The sequence below is a fragment of the Arachis stenosperma genome, chromosome 1 (assembly GCF_014773155.1).
Source record: "Arachis stenosperma cultivar V10309 chromosome 1, arast.V10309.gnm1.PFL2, whole genome shotgun sequence".
NCBI lineage: Eukaryota > Viridiplantae > Streptophyta > Magnoliopsida > Fabales > Fabaceae > Arachis > Arachis stenosperma.
The window spans coordinates 134232828-134256978 of record NC_080377.1 but is presented as its reverse complement, the minus strand read 5'-3'; the positions used below and the strand labels follow the sequence as shown (position 1 = coordinate 134256978).

Sequence of the window (24151 nt, the reverse complement as noted above, 5' to 3'; positions counted from 1 at the left end):
ATTCTTTCAAGAGCCAACAATTTTAACATTCATAAACAACAAGATCAAAAATATGCACTGTTCAAGCATTCATTCAGAAAACAAAAAGTATTATCACCACATCAATATAATTAAACTAAATTCAAGGATAAATTCGAAATTCATGTACTTCTTGTTCTTTTGAATTAAAGTATATTTCATTTAAGAGAGGTGAAGGATTAATGGATTTTATTCATAGCTTTAAGACATAGTTACTACATACTAATGATCATGAAGTAGAGACACAAAACATAGATAAACATAACATAAAAAACCGAAAAGCAGAAAGAAATAAGAACAAGGAATGAATCCACCTGAGTGAGGGTGGCGCCTTCTTGAAGGTCCAATGGTGCTTTTTGAGCTCCTTTATGTCTCTTCCTTACTTCTGTTGCATGATTCCTAGTAATTTTGGTGTTCCTATCCTTAGTTGCTCCCAATAATTGTGTGGAGGACAATTTATCCCCTGAGGTATCTCAGGGATCTCTTGATTTGCAGTCAAATGTTCTACCACTGAGCTATAAACCCTTTACATGAGTCTTTCCATCTCCCATGACTCAGAGGTGGAAGCTTTTGTCTTCCCTTTTTTTTATCTTCTTCTTCTTTTTTTTTGGATGTCTCTAGCCTTAGGTGCCATTAATGGTTATGGAAAAGCAAAAAGCTATGCTTTTACCACACCAAACTTAGAAAATTGCTCGCCCTCGAGCAAGAGAAGAAAGAAAAGATGAAGAATAAGAAGAAGATATGGAGGAGATTGAGGGATGTGTGTATTCGGCTATATGGGTGGGATTGGGTGGGAATGTGTTTTTGAATTTTGAAGGTAGGTGGGGTTTATGGAGAAGAGTGGATGGATGTGAGTGGTGAAGAGGTAATGGGGAAGAGAGATTGAGGTGATTGGTGAAGGATTTTTGAGAAGTGTGACATGGGAAAGAGTAAAATAGGATTAGGAGGTAAGGTGGGAATATAGTAGGTGGGGATCCTGTGGGATCCACAGACCCTGAGGTGATCTTGTGGGGTCCACAGATCCTGAGGTGTCAAGGAATTCCATCCCTGCACCAAATAGGCATGTAAAATGCCTTTGCACACCATTTTGGCGTTTAAACGCCGAGTGGTGCACGTTCTGGGCGTTCAACACCCATGTAAAGCATGTTTCTGGCGTTGAGCGCCAGAATGTTGCTTGTTTCTGGCGTTCAGCACCAATTTCATGCTCTGTTCTGGCGTTGAACGCCAGCCAGATGCTCCTTACTGGCGTTGAACGCCAGCCTGTGCTTCCTCCAGGGTGTGATTTTTCTTCTGCTGTTTTTGATTCTGTTTTTAATTTTTATATTTTTTTTGTGACTCCACATGATGATGTACCTAATAAAACACAAAATAACTATAAAATAAAATAAAATAAAAATTAGATAAATAAAATTGGGTTGCCTCCCAACAAGCGCTTCTTTAATATCAATAGCTTGACAGTGGCTCTCATGGAGCCACAAGGTGATCAGGTCAATGTTGTATAGTCCCAACACAAAACTTAGAGTTTGGATATGGGGTCTTAACACCAAACTTAGAGTTTGGTTGTGGCCTCCCAACACCAAACTTAGAGTTTGACTGTGGGGGCTCTTCTTGACTCTGAACTGAGAGAAGCTCTTCATGCTTACTCTCTTTTGTCACAGAGGGATGGCCATGTGCCTTAAACACAAGGTAGTCCCCATTCAATTGAAGGACTAATTCACCTCTGTTGACATCTATCACAGCTCCTGCTGTGGCTAGAAAAGGTCTTCCAAGGATAATGCAATCATCCTCTTCCTTCCTAGTGTCTAAGATTATAAAATCAGCAGGGATGTAAAGGCCTTCAACCTTTACTAACACGTCCTCTACTATTCCATAAGCTTGTCTCAATGACTTGTCTGCCAGTTGTAATGAGAACAATGCAGGTTGTACCTCAATGATCCCCAGCTTCTCTATTACAGAGAGTGGCATAAGATTTATCCCTGACCCTAGATCACATAGAGCTTTTTCAAAGGTCATGGTGCCTATGGCACAAGGTATTAAGAACTTGCCAGGATCTTATCTCTTTTGAGATAAAATTTGCTGTATCCAGGTATCCAGTTCACTAATGAGCAAGGGAGGTTCACTTTCCCAAGTCTCATTACCAAACAACTTGGCATTCAGCTTCATGATAGCTCCTAAATATTGAGCAACTTGCTCTCCAGTTACATCTTCATCCTCTTCAGAGGAAGAATAGTCTTCAGAGCTCATGAATGGCAGAAGGAGATTTAATGGAATCTCTATGGTCTCTATATGAGCCTCAGATTCCTTTGGATCCTTAATAAGAAACTCCTTCTTGATTGAGGGACGTTCCAGGAGGTCTTCCTCACTAGGATTTTCATCCTCCTCCTCCCTTGTGCATTCGGCTACATTGATTATATCAATGGCCTTGCGCTCTCCTTTTGGATTCTCTTCTGTATTGCTTGGGAGAATACTGGGAGGAGTTTCAATGACTTTCATACTCAGCTGGCCCACTTGTGCCTCCAGATTTCTAATGGAGGATCTTGTTTCACTCATGAAACTGAAAGTGGCCTTTGACAGATCAGAGACTAGATTGGCTAAATTAGAAGTGTTTTGTTCAGAATTCTCTGTCTGTTGCTGAGAAGATGATGGGAAAGGCTTGCTATTGCTCAGCCTATTGCGTCCACCATTGTTAAAGCCTTGTTGAGGCTTTTGTTGATCCTTCCATGAGAAATTTGGATGATTTCTCCATGATGAGTTATAGGTGTTTCTATAAGGTTCACCCATGTAATTAACCTCTGCCATGGCAGGGTTCTCAGGATCATAAGCTTCTTCAGAAGCTGCCTCCTTAGTACTGTTGGATGCATGTTGCCATCCATTCAGACTTTGAGAGATTATGTTGACTTGCTGAGTCAACACTTTGTTCTGAGCCAATATGGCATTCAGAGCATCAATTTCAAGAACTCCTTTCTTCTGAGATATCCCATTATTCACGGAATTCCTCTCAGAAGTGTACATGAATTGGTTGTTTGCAACCATGTCAATGAGTTCTTGAGCCTCTTCAGGCGTTTTCTTTAGGTGAATAGATCCACCTGCAGAATGGTCCAATGACATTTTCAAAAATTTAGACAGACCATAATAGAATATATCTAATATGGTCTATTCTAAAAACATGTCAGATGGACATCTTTTGGTCAGCTGCTTGTATCTTTCCCAAGCTTCATAGAGGGATTCACCATCTTTTTGTTTGAAGGTTTGAACATCCACTCTCAGCTTGCTCAGCTTTTGAGGAGGAAAGAATTTATCCAAGAAGGCTGTGACCAGCTTATCCCAGGAGTCCAGGCTATCCTTGGATTGTGAATCCAACCATATTCTAGCTCTGTCTCTTACAGCAAAAGGGAAAAGCATGAGTCTGTAGACTTTAGGATCAACTCCATTCGTCTTTACAGTCTCACAGATCTACAAAAATCAGTTAAAAACTGATAAGGATCTTCAGATGGAAGTCCATAAAACTTGCAGTTTTGTTGCATTAATGCAACTAGCTGAGGTTTCAGCTCAAAGTTGTTGGCTCCAATGGCAGGAATGGAGATGCTTCTTCCATCAAATTTGGACGTTGGCTTTGTGAAGTCACCAAGTATTCTCCTTGCATTATTATTAAAGATAAGATGTAATTAAAATTAAAACATGAAACAATTAGTTAATTAAAAAGAATTTTTGAAAAAGGGGTGAGATATTTTCGAAAATTAGAGAGGAAAGAGTAGTTAGGTGATTTTGAAAAAGATAAGAAACAAACAAAAAGTTAATTAGTTAGTTGAAAAAGATTTTAAAATCAAATTTTAAAAAGATAAGAATATAAGAAGTTAGATAGGATATTTTAAAATCAAATTTTGAAAAAGATAAAATTTTGAAAAAGATAAGATATAAAAGATAAGATAAGATATGTTTGAAAAAGATTTAATTTTTAAAATGACTTAACTAACAAGAAACTACAAGATAAGATTCTAGAATTTAAAGATTGAACCTTTCTTAACAAGAAAGTAACAAACTTCAAATTTTTGAATCAATCACATTAATTGTTAGCATATTTAAAAATATGGTATAAAAATAAGAAAAAGATTTTGAAAAATAATTTTTTAAAATTTTCGAAAATAAGAAAAAAATGGAAAAGATATGATTTTTGAAAAAGATTTTGAAAAGATAAGATTTTTAAAATTGAAATTTTGACTTGACTTGTAAGAAACAACTAATTTTGAAAATTTTTTGACCAAGTCAACCCAAAATTTCAAAAATTTGGAGGGAAATAAGGAAAAGATATTTTTTTATTTTTGAATTTTTAATGAGGAGAGAGAAAAACACAAACATGACCCAAAACATGAAAATTTTGGATCAAAACACAAGATGCATGCAAGAACACTATGAATGTCAAGATGAACACCAAGAACACTTTGAAGATCATGATGAACATCAAGAACATAATTTTGAAAAATTTTTGATGCAAACAAAACATGCAAGACACCAAACTTAGAAATCTTTAATGCATGGACTCTAACAAACGAAAAATGCACATGAAAAACAACAAACAACACAAAACAAGAAAACATCAAGATCAAACAAGAAGACTTACTAAGTACAACTTGAAGATCATGAAGAACACTATGAATGCATAAAATTTTCGAAAAAAATTGCAAGAAAATTTTTAAAGCATGCAATTGATATCAAACTTAAAAATTGACTCAAGACTCAAACAAGAACACAAAATATTTTTGGTTTTTATGATTTTATGATTTTTTTGGATTTTTATTAATTTTTTTCGAAAATAAAGTTAGAAAAAATGAAAAAGAAAAGAAAATTTTTGAAAAAGATTTTTGAAAAGAAAATTACCTAATCTGAGCAACAAGATGAACCGTCAGTTGTCCAAACTCGAACAATCCCCGGCAACGGCGCCAAAAACTTGGTGGACGAAATTGTGATCACATCAATGTAGTACTCTTTGTTGTTGTATGGAATCATTATTATGGCTCTTGGCTATGTGTGGACACAACTCCGTTCAACTTAACCAGCAAGTGTACTGGGTCATCCAAGTAATACCTTACGTGAGTAACGGTCGATCCCACAGAGATTGTTGGTATGAAGCAAGCTATGGTCACCTTGTAAATCTCAGTTAGGCAGATTAAATGGTTATGGGTTTCGAAAATTAATAATAAATAGAAAATAAAAAGGGATAGAAATACTTATGTAAATCAATAGTGGGAATTTCAGATAGGCGTGTGGAGATGCTAGAATCCTTTCGAATCTCTACTTTCTTATTGCTTTCATCCAATCCTTCTTACTCCTTTCCATGGCAAGCTGTATGTAGGGCATCACCATCATCAATGGCTACTTTAAATCCTCTCGGGAAAATGGTCTTATGCGCTGTCACTGCACGGCTAATCGTCTGGAGGCATCACCCTTGTTGATAGCTACATCCCATCCTCTCAGTGAAAATGGTCCAAATGCTCTGTCACAGCACGGCTAATCATCTGTCGGTTCTCAATCAGGTTGGAGTAGAATCCCTTGATTCTTTTGCGTTTGTCATCACGCCCAGCCTTCAGGAGTTTGAAGCTCGTCACAGTCATTCAATACCGGAATCCTACTCGGAATACCACAGACAAGGTTAGACTTTCCGGATTCCCGGGATCCTACTCGGAATACCACAGACAAGGTTAGACTTTCCGGATCCCCATGAATGCCGCCACCTATCTAGCTTATACCACGAAGATTCTGTTGGGGAATCTAAGAGATATGCGCCCGGCCTAAGGTAGAACGGAAGTGGTTGTCAGTCACGCGCGTTCATAGGAGAGAATGATGATGAGTATCACGGATCATCACATTCATCAAAGTTTTGTGCAATGTATATCTTGGAATAAGAATAAAAGAGAATTGAATAGAAAGTAATAGTAATTGTATTGAAACTTGAGGTACAGCAGAGCTCCACACCCTTAATCTATGGTGTGCAGAAACTCTACCGTTGAAAATACATAAGTGAAAGGTTCAGGCATGGCCGAATGGCCAGCCCCCTAAAACGTGCTCAATAGCCTCTTAAGATGAAGAATAAAACAAAACTGAGACCAAAGATGAAACGTGGTCAAAAGACGTCTAATACAATAGTTAAATGTCCTATATATACTAGACTAGCTACTAGGGTTTACATGAGTAAGTAATTGATGCATAAATCCACTTTCGGGGCCCACTTGGTGTATGCTTGGGCTGAGCTTGATCTATCCACGAGCTGAGGCTTTTCTTGGAGTTGAACGCCAAGTTATAACGTGTTTTGGGCGTTCAACTCCGGAACATGACGTGTTTCTGGCGTTTAACTCCAGACAGCAGCATGTACTTGGCGTTCAACACCAATTTACGTCGTCAATTTCCGAATAAAGTATGGACTATTATATATTGCTGGAAAGCTTTGGATGTCTACTTTCCAACGCCGTTGAGAGCGCGCCATTTGGAGTTCTGTAGCTCCAGAAAATCCATTTTGAGTGCAGGGAGGTCAGATTCCAACAGCATCAGTAGTCCTTTTGTCAGCCTTTTTCAGAGTTTTGCTTAGGTCCCTCAATTTCAGCCAGAAATTACCTGAAATTATAGAAAAACACACAAACTCATAGTAAAGTCCAGAAATGTGAATTTAACATAAAAACTAATGAAAACATCCCTAAAAGTAGCTTGAACTTACTAAAAACTACCTAAAAACAATGCCAAAAAACGTATAAATTATCCGCTCATCAGTTAGAAACAATAGTATTAATAGTGGGTAGTTAGAAAAAGTTTAATCGTATTAATAGTAGGCAATTTAATGGTGCACGTGTTGACGTGCTTATTTTCAATAGACAATCTATCTTTCTTATCATTTAAAATGGACGCTTTATCTGGATTTTTTATTTTTATAAATTAAATAAATATAATAATTATCGAAATAAATAATTTAAAAAATATTTATCGAAATAAATACCCTTCTTATCTCGTTTACACTGTAAAGGAGATAAGAGAGGTGGACGCGACACGTGTATATTTCATTTGCAGTGTAAACAAGATAAATATCCCGTTTACACTGTAAACGAGATATATGTATTTTTTAAAAAAAATTAAAATAATAAAAGATATTAATAATATCAATAATCCAAACTTTTAGCATGCGAATGGTACATAAAAAGGTTGCTAGAAAAGATTAAAATTGATATGTTTGATCAATTAGTAGTAAAAAATAGAACAAAAAAAATTTAAGATTAAATTATGATCCAATTGGATTGATTTAAATTTGAAAAATAAAAATAACCGTTTGTCAATCATTAAAAGAGGTTGATGGGGATAGTAGAAAGAGAATTGAATTAGTTATCTCCTATGTGGATAATGGGAGATAACGTGAGAGAAAATCGTACTCTGACGTTAGCCGTTTCAATTCTCTTCACACTATCTCCATCAACCTCTTCTAACAATTGGCAAACAGTTATTTTTATTTTTCAAATTTAAATCAATCCAATTGGATCATAATTTAATCTAAAAAATTTTCTATGTACATTTAAATAACAGTGGAGATGGATTGTCATTTAACATGTTTACGTGAAAGCACGTAAGTGCACATGAAAGGTTTTTTACTACTCACTATTAATCCTATTGTTTTTAACCGACAAAATTTTTAAATTATATTTCAAATTTTTATTTACTCTTACGCAACAAACAAAATTTGAAATATATATAATTTGAATTTAAAAATTAATACTTAGAAAAATTTAAAAATTTTATTAGTTAGAAACAATAGTATTAATAGTAGGCAGTTAGAAAAAGATAACTGTGTTAATAGTGGAACGGTGCACTTATGTGCTTTCACATCAATGTGTTAACGTGTTTAGTTTTAATAGACAATTAATCTTTCCCATTATTTAAAATGGACGGTTTATTTTTTCTGTTATTTAAAATCGTCCATCTTTCCTATTATCTAAAACATTCTATTTTTAAAAGTTTGATCCAAACTATATTATTAATATTTTTTATTATTTTTAAAAATTATATTTAATTATTTATAAATACATATATCTCGTTTACACGTATCTCGTTTACAGTGTAAACGAGATAAGAGAGGGGTATTTATTTCGGTAAATATTTTTTAAATTATTTATTTTGGTAATTATTATATTTATTTAATTTATAAAAATAAAAATCCCAGTTTATTTTATCTTTCCTATTATTTAAAAGGAAAAGTATGAGGAGCCAATACCCTTATTGTACAATGCATACAATGGGGTCTAATTGTAATTAAAATTAAATTATGGGTAATTAATTAATTTTGATTTCTTTCTAATTTGAAATTTGAAACAAATTAGGATTACCGTCAGTTATAGAATCAAAACAACGATCTCCCTCTCTCAAGACGGTGTGACCTCCATTCTCTCGATTACTCCGAGAATCTCGCCGCTTCAGCCCCGCCACGATCACCGACTGCCGTCTGCATCGTCCACCACCGCCCTCTCGTCCGCACAGTCCACCGCCCAGCACTGCGTCCCATTGGTTTGCAGGATATTCACACCGACGCAACAACCCGGATCTCCAGCAAGGAGAGTGCGCAGCCGGTGTGCCGTCTTCCCAATGGCGACATCGCAAGACGAACGTGTTTCAAGTGAAGGTCTTCCTTCAAGCACACCACCGAGCCGAGGTTCATTAATAGAGTGCGATATGGTTGAACCGCTAGATTGTATTCCGTCTGCCGTTGCAGAAAATTTATCAAATCAACATGAAAACGTATCCGGCGATGTCATTGTCCAGGGTGAGAAGTCGAACAAGGTGAGCAATTACGATCAACAAATTGGGCCATGGATGTTTATTTTTCGAATAATTTAGATTCGAAGGCACAATGTAAATGGGGTGTTTGTTTTTATGATTAATGTAGTATCCAAATGTGATCGATGAGTTGAAATTCAACTAAATTTGGGATTGTTTTATATTGAATGGTATGATTATATGCATGGAGAATTTGCATAAATTAATTGAATGGTATTTTTATATGTAGGAAGCATATTTTATGCGTACATGTGTATATGAATGTATGATGCCTGCATATTATATGGCATGCTTATATGCTAACCGTCCTATTATATTCTTATTTGTCATGCACATGGCCTTATGTGCTTATAAGAATGATGAAATGCTTATATGCTAACCATCCTATTATATTCTTATTTGTCATGCAGATGACCTTATGTGCTTATATGAATGATAAAATAGCATAAATTAATTAGTTGGTATGCTTATATGAATGCATTATAATGTATGGTATGCGTGTATTCTTCCTACATGATGGTCATTGAATGAATTAAAAAAGCAACTATAGGGTGTTGCAGACACTGAAATCGAGGTCTGAATTAATGTGTATGGTAATTGTATTTGCTGCATGTTAATCATGGAATGCTTATATGAGTATTTTATAATGGCATGGTATCCTTATATGCTCCTTGCATATTTTGTATTTATATGCTCATATGCTTCCTGCATATTATGTGGTATGCCTACATGTTTTTGGCATATTATTTTCTTATTTTTCATGCTGACGGGTTTAGATGCTTATATGTGTGCTGAATTTGCAAAAATTCACTAATTATATGCTTATATGAGTGGTTTATAATGAATGGTGTGCTTATGTTCTTCCTCCATGTGTAGAAAAGAAATTATGTATGTAATTCTATATGTGGTCATTCAACAAAAAAAGAAGCAACTAAAGTGTGATGCAGACGCTTAAATAATAGCTAAAATAGAATAAATAATTCTATTACCTATCGTTTTCATTTTCATGCAGTTGTTGTTAAGCTAAAATAGGTAGGATGATTAGCATAAGGATTCAGATAATAACAAATAATAACATAATTTTATCTTTTTCATATGTTTTAAAATAACCAAGTTTTTGGATTAATCTTGTCATGTGTCATTCATTTAAAAGCTTATGCTGGTTATGGAATACTTTCTAATTTCTATACTATAATTATGTGGCTAATCATAACATATTAGTGACATTTTTACATGTTGTATTCCTATCGTAGAAGGGAAAAAATATCAATTTTTTTATCGTATAAAATTATATATCAAAAAATTAAATTATTATATATTTATTAGAATTATAGTTGTAAAATTTAGATCGAATAAGTCAGTTCGGTTGAAAAATCAGTGAATGAGACCCTCAATCGATTCGGTCCAAAATCAGAATTGATTCAGGTTCTTATCCAGAGAAAATCAGTCAAATTTGGTGAAATCGGCCCAACCAAATTGTTTGGATCGCAAGTGCGGGCGAACCTATGATACTCCAGCATTCTGTAACTCTACCGTACTTCAATACTCGTGTACCGCATGTTCCTGTGCTCCGCAAGTGTGCCATGCTCCAGCAAGCATGTTCCTTTTGTGCTCCAGGAAGCCTGGGATTTCACTAAAATTCATAACTACAATATTAATATAAAAATGCAGTAAAATAAAGTAAAAATAGTATCGTATAAGCATGATGCAGATTAGAAGAAGCGAAGCTATTAATATTGTTGGAAGAATTTCAAGTGTATCGGAAATACCGGTGTTCCAGTTATTTTAACCATTAATCTAAATTATAAAAAATATATATAATATATATTAATTGAAATCAATGGTTAAAATAATTGGAACATCGGTATTTCTGGTACACTTGAAATTTTTCCATCATCATCATCATCATCATCATCATCATATTAAGGTAAATTATACTTTTGTTTCTGAAGTTTGCTAAAAATTTTAAAAATATTCATAAGTTTTGATTTGTTTTAGTTCTGTCATTCAAATTTTCTATTTGCGTCAATTTTATCCTTATTACTAATTTTTTGATAATTATATTAATATTTTTCTTTTTAAATATACCCCTCCTTATGCCTATCATCATCATCATCATCACAATCCTTTGTCTCTCTCTCTCTCTCTTTTTCTCTCTTTTCATCATCATCGTCATCTCCACCACCATCATTATTATTGAGCAACCACTGTCAACCTTCTCCTTCATCATCGCCGGCCAAACCCTTTCTCCTTTCTTCTTCGACTCTCCATCTCCATCACCACCATCTCCATTGAGCTCCATTCTCGATAACCACCATCCTTTTTATTTTTCTTCACGCAAACCCAGCACCGTCGAAGCCATCACTCTTCCTCCTTCTCTATTAGCAAACCCAGTTTCCTATCTTTTGTACATTTTTCAAAACACATCATTACCACATTCTGATTCACACTATCAATAATCTCATGTAAATTGCCTTTCAGAAACCACAAGTATCCTGCAAACTTACTCCTAATTATTCGAATCACAATGTGTGCACTTCTTCCTGGTCAGAAGGCGAAAACCTGGACTCAAAAACAGGCTCAAGGATCATCAAGAGAACCTCCTGAACCACTCGGTCCTAGAAATAGGGCTTAGACGAGTTCACAAACTTCACAAGTTTGCGTTTGAGATGGGTTTTAAGAAGGACTTGTCGTTAGGAGCGAGGAGGAACTGCTAGGCCTTATCATTCCATCTGAAATGACCACAAACAACGGCGTTTTGGAGAGAGAAGATTTTGGAGATGGTGGGAGTAGATGGCATTGCGGGAGGGAAGGTGCCAGTGGCATAGGCACAGGAACGCTGGTAGGCAAGGATCCAAAGATCAAATTTGGAGAGAAAACCAGTGAAGTTGGAGAAGTTGTAGTGATTTGAAAAGGAAAAGGATTCGACCCACAAATATGTGCATATTTCGATTGGGTCATCTCTCAACAAAGAGTGAAGGTCTTCGTCTTGGTGGTGGTGGTGGTGGCGGCTTTTTGGAGTTTGAGTTGAAAGAGTGGAGAAGGAGAGTCGGAGGAAAAAGAAGAAAGAGAGATATGGCCGATGATGATGATGAAGAAGGAGGTTGATAGTGGTTGCTCGATGATAATGGAGGATATGATTTTGAAGACGAAGAGAGAGAGAGAGAGAGAGAGAGAGAGAGAGAGAGAGAGAGAGAGAGAGAGAGAGAGAGAGAGAGAGAGAGAGAGAGAAAGAGAGAGAGAGAGGGGGAGGGATTATGATGATGATGATGATAGGTACAAGGGAGGAGTATATTTGAAAAGAAAAATAGTAATTATCAAAAAATTAGTAAAAAAGGTAAAATTGATGCAAATAGAAGATTTTAGGGATAAAATTGAAACAAATCAAAACTTAGGTATATTTTTTAAATTTTTAGCAAACTTGAAGGACAAAAAATATACTTTATCTTCCTCCTCCTCCTTCTTCTTCTTATTATTATTTTAAAAATTAAGTAATAATAATAATAATAAATCTTTCATCAAGATAATAAATGTGTTATAATAAAATAAACATTAAAAAACTAAGTTTAAAACGGAAATTTTACATATCAATTTTCGGCTTATCCTTAAACGCTCCTTGTTAAGTATGGAGTGCTGCACACCTTGTTAGTTTGTTAAATAAGAACTTTTCATTTATTATATTTTATTTGAATGGTCTGGATTTAAAAAAGGTAACCTGATTATTAATTATAACATGTCTGTACAAAAAATAAATTACTAGGCTTTAGAATTAAAATAAATAATACATAAGAAATAAGTTAAAAATTTATACACCAAATTCAGAAAAAAAAGATATATTAGAATCTTAAAAAAAATATTAAATATATATTATGTATATAATATTAAAATTTAAATAAATTTTATTTTTTGTAAAAAAATTATAATATTAAATATAAACACAATGATAAAAGATTTTGTGTTATATAAATTTAATATATATATATATATATATATATATATATATATATATATATATAAAGCAAACAAATATATAATAATTTTATTTTGTGCGAAACAAAATTATAACATTAAATATGAAGACAATGATAAAAGATTTTGTATTATATAAATTTAATTAAAAAAACATATATACTCACTTAAAAAACAAACAAATATATAATAATTTTATTTTGTGTGAAACAAAATTATACTATTAAATATAAGGATAAAATGCATAATTAAACCAAACCTAAAACAATATTACACAATTCACCCAAAAAGAAAAACGTTACACAAATCACCCAAGTGCATATTTTTATATAAATCAAATGAGATACATTCAATTTGTAAATTTTCATTGTAACTGATTCGATTTATTGGGTGGCTGACATGTATGCATAGATCGACTCTAACTACTTCGATTTGTATTCGTCTTGGTAATTCAAATTTACTATGAAGATTTATAAATCGAAGACATCTCATTCGATTTATATAAAAATATGCACTTGGGTGATCCATGTATTTCTCTTTTTGGGTGAATTGTGTAATATTATTTTGGGTTTAATTTAATTATGTATTTTATCCTAAATATAAACATAATTATAAAAAAATTGTATTATATAAATTTAATTAAAAAAATAAATATACTTACGTAAAAAGTAAACAAACATAATAATAATAATAATAATAATAATAATAATAATAATAATAATAATAATAATAATAATAATGATGATGATGATCTCATTAGTTATTTATCTATATCTAAAGCTAAACGTAGCTTCTTAAATATAAATAAAATTATTACATTGTGTTTGGATGATAGACTAATACTGAGAGAAAGACTGAAAGATAAAAACAAAAATGAGTATTATTATTATCTCCAAGATTAATACTAAAAGACTATTTTAATATCTTAAAAATTAAATATAAGAGTATTTTAATGTTTTTAAAATTATTTTAAATTTTTAATTCCTAATACAATTAAATAATACAAATTAGTTCTTATAAAATTACTTTAGTATTTTTAGTAACATTCAGACCTTGTTGTGTTCTTATAAAAATTTATTACAAGAATATTTTAGTATTTTTTTAAGTTTAAATTTATAATTTTATTATAATTAAAATATATTTATTCTGAAAGAGTATTTAAATTTTTATTCTAAAAGGGTATTTTAATATTTTTTAAAGAATAATTTTATTTTAATATTAAATTAATATTTATAATTTTTAATGCAATCAAAGAATTTCAAATAATCTATAACTGTAAATTAGTATTTTAAAATTAATGTGTAAAATATAGTTTAGTACTTTAAAGAGTAAATGGTCAAATTAATTCATGAAAGATCACTCGTTTTGTAATTTAGTAACTGAAAGATTTTTTAATTAAATTTGTCCTTTAAATATTTTAAATTAATCTTATTAGTCATTCCATCACTTCTATTGTTAATGACGTCAGAGTTTGTTGATATAATACCACTACAACAAAAGCGGAAGATAGCAGCAAATTATTAGTGTCTGTTTTGACAGCCGCCACAATTTACCAATTTAACGGTAATTCTGACTGTGGTTTTAAGAAGAGCAGCTATATGATTCGATTTGTAGCGATTTTGACAAACCCGTTGCTAACCTGACTCTTTTAATCCATCAAGGGTTTGGCCTCAACTTGTCCTTTTTTCTGTTTCATTCTATTTTTCACTTCTGCTCATTCCTCAACTTCTCTCGCCATTGTCCCTAGTCGTTATCGGATTCGACCTTGTCGAGCTCCTCTGTTTTGTCTCTTCCTCTAGATCTGCTCGCCATCTCGTTCTACGTGTGCGTTGTTCGAATCTACTGTAGATGCATAAGCGTCCTACTTCTGTCGCCTGCAATCTATGTCGCCGCCAGCCTTTCGCCGTCACCATCCATCACTGGTTTTGCTCTTTCTTCCTTTCTTTGTTTGTTTGAGTATTCACTTTCTTATTTTGTCTTTTTTCTCTTGGGTCATTGATTTCATTTTTTTACATTACTGGAGCAGCAAAACGAGGTGAGTTATTAAATTTTGTCTAACTATACTAGCTAATTGTGTTAGTTACAAGTCCAATTTTTATCTTAGCTAATTGATTTTTGTCTAATTTTACTATGAAATCCATTGCTCCATGAGCCCCCCGAATCTTTTTAACCCTAATCCTTACTCCATGAGCTTCAATTGACGCTGCATTTGCTAGCCCTGACCCCGAAGCAATGTTCCCCTACTTCTTTTCTTCTATCTGTGGCTCGATTTGCAGCAGCTGCACATGTTTCTTGCAATAGTCGCCTCTGGCATCCATTGCTGATGAGTCTATATTTGATGATATATTTTGACTCAATTTGGATGAATTCTAGCACAAAAACTCACACTTAAGCACCCAAATAGCATACTTTTGTTCTTTGTCCCTAATATGATATTAAATGTGAAAACATACAATTTTGTGCTTAAATAGAGCAATTTAATTCCACTTTCATGCCATTCGATGCCATGACTTGTTTGTTGAGTGATTTCAGGTCATAGAGGCAAGAATGGATAGCCAAAAGTAGAAGAAAGCATGTACAAGGGAGAAAATATGAAGAAAACAAGAAAAAGCACACACAGCGAAGTGTGCGTGCAGACAACCCCCTGTGTGTACGCACAGGTCTCCATTCAGCAAAATATGCGTATGCACACATCTGTCGTACGCACAGAACCCTGCACGTGTTTCATTAATGAAACACGTGCTTCGCGATTTCTTAGGCCTTTTAGCCCATTTTGGAAGGCTTAAGGCTGAATTTGGATGCTATGAAGGGGGATTCAAGGCATATGAAGGCATTAGGGAGTATTAGGACTTAGACATAGTCTTACATAGTAATTAGGAGTAGGAGTAGTGTAGAGTAGATTGCTCTCTTAGGGTTTTATTTTCATTTCCATTGTAGCATTTTATAGCAAGCTTTAATTTTGGATTTTGCTTCTTTAATTGTAAGTATTCTCAATTTCCTCTTTAATTATAGCACTTTTACTTTCATTCCCTCTTAGTTCAAGTTACTTTGTTCATATTTGCAATTTTGTGTTTCTTGAAATTTTGATCAATGAATTTTATGTTTCATGCTTTCTTTATGCTTGATTGCTTGTTTATGTTTAGTTTTGTTGACAGTTGGTTATAGTTTTCTAATTTTCCTTGTAATTTCTCATGTTTTGGTCTTGTGCCCACCAAGTGTTTGTAAAAATGCCACTTGGTAAGGTGGAGTAGATTTTCACACCTTGGCTTGGGATTGAGTTCCTAGGATACTAGAGTCATGATGTCGACATTTAGTGATAATTCTTGGGTAGTTAGTTGACTCTTGTTTCCATTGACGCTAGCTTTTTATCAACTAGTTTGGTAAGTTAGCTAGGACTTATGGATTAAAGTCAATTATGCTTACTTGACTTACTCCTCGATGTTTGGGGTTAACAAGGCGAGATTGACTCATCATAATTTTCAGTTATGGCAATGATAGGATCTCTTAGATTCTCATTTCCCAAGTCAAGGCTCTTTATGCATTTATAGGATTTTCACTAAGTTTTGATCTTGTTTCCTTTTTCCTTGCATTAAATTTCCATTTTGATCATCTCTTAGTTCTTTTAATCTTTCATTTCTTGATCTCAAAACCTCTTTTTCTCATTAACAACCAAAGGTATGACACTTTCAATTGATTCCTAGGGAGAACGACCTGAGGTTGAAATACTCTTAATCTCGGTTTAGAATTGATTTGAATTTAACATTTGATTGGTATTTAATTGTCGGGTTTGGACTATACTTACAACGGACAAATTCTATTTTTAGTGTAAAAATCCAAATCTAGGCTTTTGGGCATCATCAAATTTGGCGCCGTTGCTGGGAAATTGCGCAATTGAGTGCTATCTTTTGGTTGCTATGAATATGTTAATAGTGTAAATAGCACTTTTTAGTTGTTTGGTTGCTTTTATTAGTAGGTTTTTTTTATATTTTCTTTATGACTTTCCCGCACCATCACCACCATGCACCCCAATGGAACCCAAACACTTACCTTTATAGTCACCAATTCTATACACCATGCCCTCCCTACATACAAAAGCAAAACCCTTACCCTCATGAGTTAGATTGTCAACTGATGAGCGGATAATTTATACGCTTTTTGGCATTGTTTTTAGTATGTTTTTAGTATATTTAGTTGAGTTTTTAGTATATTTTTATTAGTTTTTAGTTAAAATTTACTTTTCTGGACTTTACTATGAGTTTGTGTGTGTTTCTGTGATTTCAGGTATTTTCTGGCTGAAATTGAGGGATCTGAGCAAAAATCTGATTCAGAGACTCAAAAGGACTGCAGATGCTGTTGGATTCTGACCTCCCTGCACTCGAAGTGGATTTTCTGGAGCTACAGAAGCCCAATTGGCGCGCTCTCAACGGCGTTGGAAAGTAGACATCCTGGGCTTTCCAGCAATATATGATAGTCCATACTTTGCCCAAGATTTGATGGCCCAAACCGGCGTTCAAAGTCACCCTCAGAAATTCCAGCGTTAAACGCCGGAACTGGCACCAAAATGGGAGTTAAACGCCCAAACTGGCATAAAAGCTGGCGTTTAACTCCAAGAAGAGTCTCTACACGAAAATGCTTCATTGCTCAGCCCAAGCACACACCAAGTGGGCCCGGAAGTGGATTTTTATGTCATTTACTCATCTCTGTACACCCTAGGCTACTAGTTCTCTATATATAGGACCTTTTACTATTGTATTTTTCATCTTTGGACATCTAGTTCTTAGATCAGATCTTGGTTCTTCTGGTTCCCTCTCTGGGGCCGAAACCAATGATCACTTTTGTTCTTATGTATTTTCAATGGTGGAGTTTCTACACACCATAGATTAAGGTGTGGAGCTCTGCTGTACCTCGAGTATTAATGTAATTACTATTGTTCTTCTATTCAAATCCGCTTGTTCTTTGTCCAAGATATCACTTGTTCTTCAACTTGATGAATGTGATGATCCGTGACACTCATCATCATTCTCACTTATGAACAAAGTGACTGACAACCACTTCTGTTCTACAAGCAACCAAGGCTCTAGTGTTTATCTCTTGGATTCTTTAACCGGAATCTTCGTGGTATAGGCGAGAACTGATGGCGGCATTCAAGAGAATCCGGAAGGTCTAACCTTGTCTGTGGTATTCTGAGTAGGATTCAATGATTGAATGACTGTGACGTGCTTCAAACTCCTGAGGGCGGGGCGTTAGTGACAGACGCAAAAGAATCACTGGATTCTATTCCGGCCTGATTGAGAACCGACAGATGGATAGCCGTGCCGTGACAGGGTGCGTTGAACATTTCCAATGAGAGGATGGGAGGTAGCCACTGACAACGGTGAAACCCTTGCATAAGCTTGCCATGGAAAGGAGTAAGAAGGATTGGATGAAGACAGTAGGAAAGCAGAGAGACGGAAGGGAAGGCATCTTCATTCGCTTATCTGAAGCTCTTACCAATGATATACATAAGTATCTCTATCTTTATCTTTATGCTTTATTCGTTTATCACTATACCCAATTGAGTCTGCCTGACTGAGATTTACAAGGTGACCATAGCTTGCTTCATACCAACAATCTCCGTGGGATCGACCCTTACTCACGTAAGGTATTACTTGGACGACCCAGTGCACTTGCTGGTTAGTTGTGCGAAGTTGTAGTGATCACAATTTCGTGCACCAAGTTTTTGGCGCCGTTGCCGGGGATTGTTCAGTTTGGACAACTGACGGTTCATCTTGTTGCTTAGATTAGGTATTTTTTTTTTCAGAGTTCTTAAGAATGAATTCTAGTGTTTCAAGGTGATGTTCTTATCATCACCAAAGCTGATTGATCATCATCAATTTAGCTCTTGAATGCAATGTCCTGCTGAAGCTTAGCTAGCTATGTCTAATTCCTTTAGACTAAAGCTTTAGACTAACATTGCATGATTCCTGGAATTCTCATTAAGAATTTTGATACCTTTATTTTTCTTTTCCATATAATTTTTGAAAAAGCACAAAAAAATTACAAAATCATAAAAACCAAAAATATTTTATGTTTCCTGTCTGAGTCTAGAGTCTCATTTTAAGTTTGGTGTCAATTGCATGCATTCATTCATGTGTCTTAAGGATCTTCAAGATGTTATTGATGATTTCTTACTCTAATCTTTAAACTCTCTTGACTTGAGTGTTTTGTGTATCTCATATGCATTCTCATTAGTGTCAGTAGTATACAAACTGCTAAGTTTGGTGTCTTGCATGCATTGTTATTTGTTTCTTGTTACATTTTAATTACTAAAAATCCAAAAATATTTTTAATTTGTGTCTTTTCAAGTCAATAATACAAAGAATTGAAGATTCAAAACATACTGCAGAGGAATTACACAGAAAAAGCTGAGCATTCAAAAATGCCCAGTGAAGAAGACAGACTGGCGTTTAAACGCCAGCCAGGGTACCTGGTTGGGCGTTTAACGCCCAAAGAGGTAGCATTTTGGGCGTTAAACGCCAGAATGTATACCATTCTGGGCGTTTAACGCCGGGATGGTGCTAGGGGGAAGATTTTGTTTTTCAAATCAATTTTTTTTCAAGTTTTCAAAGTTTTTCAACATCAAATCTTTTTCAAATCATATCTTTTCAATCAAATGTTTTCAAAATCAATTTCTTTCCTTTTTCAAAGATACTTCCTAACAATTAATGATTTGATTGAACATTTTAAGTATGTTGCCTTTTCTGTTGAGAGAGGTTTAATGTTTGAATCATATTTTTTCTTGTTAGGCAAGTCATTAACTTTTAAAATCAAATCTTTTTAAAATTGTTTTCAAAACATATCTTTTAAAATTGTTTTCAAATCAAATCTTTTCAATCATATCTTTTTAATCACATCTTTTTCAAAATAAGTTTTCAATCAAATCTTTTTTATTTCTAATTTCAAATTCTTTTTCAAAAAATCACTTAATTTCTTCCCCACTTTTATTTTCGAAAATTAATCAGTGTTTTTCAAAATATTTTAAAATCTTTTACTTAATTTTCGAAAATTACTTCCCTCCTTCTCACATCCTTCTATTTCTGGACTAACATTATCCCTTAATGCAAAATTCGAACTCCATCTTCTTTGATAAGTTCGAATTTTCTACCTCTGTCTTCCATTTTTCTTTTCCTCTGACACCTCAAGGAATCTCTATAACTATGACATAGAGGATTCCACATTTTCTTGTTCTCTTCTCTTTCATATGAGCAGGAACAAAGACAAAGGCATTCTTGTTGAAGCTGACCCTGAACCTGAAAGGACCTTGAAGCGAAAGCTAAGAGAAGCTAAGGCACAACTCTCTGTTGAGGACCTGACCGAATTCTTCAAAGAAGAAGAACCCATGGCAGCCGAAAACAACAACAATGCCAACAATGCAAGGAAGGTGCTGGGTGACTTTACTGCACCTACTCCCGACTTCTATGGGAGAAGCATCTCTATCCCTGCCATTGGAGCAAACAACTTTGAGCTTAAGCCTCAATTAGTTTCTCTAATGCAACAGAATTGCAAGTTCCATGGACTTCCATTGGAAGATCCTCATCAGTTTTTAGCTGAATTCTTGCAAATCTGTGACACAGTCAAGACTAATGGGGTTGACCCTAAGGTCTACAGACTGATGCTATTCCCTTTTGCTGTAAGAGACAGAGCTAGAACATGGTTGGACTCTCAACCTAAAGAAAGCCTGGATTCTTGGGAAAAGCTAGTCAATGCCTTCTTGGCAAAGTTCTTTCCACCTCAAAAATTGAGTAAGCTTAGAGTGGAAGTCCAAACCTTCAGACAGAAGGATGGAGAATCCCTCTATGAAGCTTGGGAAAGATACAAACAATTAATCAAAAAGTGTCCCTCAAACATGCTTTCTGAATGGAGCATCATAGGTATTTTCTATGATGGTCTCTCTGAACTGTCCAAGATGTCTTTGGATAGCTCTGCTGGAGGATCTCTTCATCTGAAGAAGACGCCTACAGAAGCTCAAGAGCTCATTGAAATGGTTGCAAATAACCAATTCATGTACACTTCTGAAAGGAATCCTGTGAACAATGGGACTAGTCAGAAGAAAGGAGTTCTTGAGATTGATGCTCTGAATGCCATACTGGCTCAGAACAAGATATTGACTCAACAAGTCAATTTGATTTCTCAAAGTCTGTCTGGAATGCAAAATGCACCAAGCAGTACTAAGGATGCTTCATCTGAAGAAGAAGCTTATGATCCTGAGAACCCTTCAATGGAAGAGGTGAATTACCTAGGAGAACCCTATGGAAACACCTATAATTCTTCATGGAGAAATCACCCAAATTTCTCATGGAAGAATCAAGAGAGACCTCAACAAGGTTTCAACAACAATAATGGTGGAAGAAACAGGTTTAGCAATGGCAAGCCTTTTCCATCATCTTCTCAGCAACAGATAGAGAGTTCTAAGCAGAATACCTCTGACTTAGCAACCATGGTCTCTGATCTAATCAAAACCACTCAAAGTTTCATGACTGAAACAAGGTCCTCCATCAGAAATTTGGAAGGACAAGTGGGTCAGCTGAGCAAGAAAGTTACTGAACTCCCTCCTAGTACTCTCCCAAGCAATACTGAAGAAAATCCAAAAGAAGAGTGCAAGGCCATTAACATGGCCGAATTCTGGGAGGAAGAAGAGGCAGTGAACACCACTGAGAAAGGCCTCACTGGATGTCCACTGGCCTCCAATGAGTTCCCCAATGAGGAACCATGGGAATCTGAGGCTCAAAATGAGACCATAGAGATTCCATTGGAATTACTTCTGCCATTCATGAGCTCTGATGAGTATTCTTCCTCTGAAGAGGATGAGTATGTCACTGAAGAGCAAGTTGCTAAATACCTTGGAGCAATCATGAAGCTAAATGACAAGTTATTTGAAAATGAGACTTGGGTGGATAAACCCCCTTTGCTCACCAAAGAACTGGATGACTTGTCTAGGCAGAAACTGCCTCAAAAGAGGCAGGATCCTGGGAAGTTTTCAATACCTTGTACCATAGGCACCATGACCTTCAAGAAGGCCTTGTGTGACTTAGGGTCAAGTGTAAACCTCATGCCCCTCTCTGTAATGGAGAAGCTGGGGATCTTTGAGGTACAAGCTGCAAAAATCTCACTAGAGATGGCAGACAACTCAAGAAAACAAGCTTATGGACTTGTAGAGGATGTTCTGGTAAAAGTTGAAGACCATTACATCCCTACTGATTTCATAGTCCTAGAGACTGGGAAGTGCATGGATGAATCCATCATCCTTGGCAGACCCTTCCTAGCCACAGCAAAGGCTGTGATTGATGTTGATAGAGGAGAGCTAATCATTCAAGTGAATGAAGAATCCTTGGTGTTTAAGGCCCAAGGATATCCCTCTGTCACCATGGAGAGGAAGCATGAAGAGCTTTTCTCAAAACAGAGCCAAACAGAGCCCCCACAGTCAAACTCTAAGTTTGGTGTTGGGAGGCCACAACCAAACTCTAAGTTTGGTGTTGAACCCCCACATTCAAACTCTAAGTTTGGTGTTGGGAGGTTCCAACATTGCTCTGATCTTTTGTGAGGCTCCATGAGAGTCCTCTGTCAAGCTAATGACATTAAAGAAGCGCTTGTTGGGAGGCAACCCAATGTTTTATAATTAACTATTTTCTTTTGTTATTTTATCTTTTTTGTAGGTTGATGATCATGAGAAGTCACAAAATCAATGAAAAAAGCAAAAACAGAATGAAAAACAGGAAGAAAAACAGCACACCCAGGAGGAAGAACCCACTGGCGTTTAAACGCCAGTGAGGCTAGCAGTTGGGCGTTTAACGCCCAGTCTGGCACCATTCTGGGCGTTTAACGCCAGAAAGGGGGCACCAGACTGGCGTTAAACGCCAGAAAAGGGCAAGAACCTGGCGTTAAACGCCAGGAATGGGCACCAGCCCGGCGTTTAACGCCAGAAATGGCTCAAAACGTGATTTTGAATGCCATTTGGTGCAGGGATGACTTTTCCTTGATACCACAGGATCTGTGGACCCCACAGGATCCCCACCAACCCCACCACTCTCTCTTCTTCTTCACCCATTCACCAATCACCTCAATACCTCTTCACCACTCACATCCATCCTTCATAAAACCCCACCTACCTCACCCTTCAAATTCAAACCACTTTCCCTCCCAAACCCACCCATACATGGCCGAACACAAAGCCATTCCCTTCTTCCTCATTTCTTCTTCTTCTATTCTCTTCTTTCTTCTTTTGCTCGAGGACGAGCAAACCTTTTAAGTTTGGTGTGGAAAAAGCATTGCTTTTTGTTTTTCCATAACCATTTATGGCATCCAAGGCCGGAGAAACCTCTAGAAAGAGGAAAGGGAAGGCAAAAGCTTCCACCTCCGAGTCATGGGAGATGGAGAGATTCATCTCAAGGGTGCATCAAGACCACTTCTATGAAGTTGTGGCCATGAAGAAGGGTCAACTTTGATCAAAGGTTGGACCAAGTCCTCATAGACATTTATGAAGAGGGCGTTCAATGAAAGAGAGATTCAAGAAGGAAGCCGGTTCAACTGAGAAGGCATGACCTCAAGCCCATCACTAAGAAAAAGATGGAGCAAACAAGAGATCCCACTCATCAAGAGATCCCTGAGATGCCTCAAGGGATGCACTTTCCTCCACAAGACTATTGGGAGCAAATTAACACCTCCCTAGGAGAATTGAGTTCCAACATGGGACAACTAAGGGTGGAGCACCAAGAACATTCCATCCTCCTCCATAAAATTAGAGAAGATCAAAGAATCATGAGAGAGGAGCAACAAAGACAAGGAAGAGACATTGAGGAGCTCAAGCACTCCATAAGACCTTCAAGAGGAAGAACAAGCCGCCATCACTAAGGTGGACCCGTTCTTTAATCTCCTTGTTCTTTATTTTCTTGTTTTTCGAAATTTTTATGCTTATGTTTGTCTATGTTTGTGTCTTATGATCATTAGTGTCTTAGTGTCTATGCCTTAAAGTTATGAATATCCTATGAATCCATCACCTCTCTTAAATGAAAACTGTTTTTTATCACAAAAGAACAAGAAGTACAGGATTTCAAATTCATCTTTAAAACTAGCTTAATTAGTTTGATGTGGTGACAATACTTTTTGTTTTCTGAATGTATGCTTGAACAGTGCATATGTCTTTTGAATTTGTGGTTCATGAATGTTAAAATTGTTGGCTCTTGAAAGAATGATGAAAAAGGAGACATGTTACTGAGGATCTGAAAAATCATAAAAATGATTCTTGAAGCAAGAAAAAGCAGTGAATACAAAAAAAGAAAAAAAAAGAAAAAAAAAGAGAAGGAGAAAAACGAAAGAAAAGGGA

General features: G+C 35.5%; 1 non-coding gene across 1 annotated transcript; it reads right to left on the bottom strand.

Annotated features, from left to right (window-relative positions):
- Window positions 1–20575: 20575 nt before the first annotated feature.
- LOC130947785 (small nucleolar RNA R71) lies at window positions 20576–20683 on the bottom strand. The gene has a single exon (XR_009072806.1). It is a non-coding gene; the product is annotated as a small nucleolar RNA R71 (small nucleolar RNA).
- Window positions 20684–24151: the final 3468 nt, after the last annotated feature.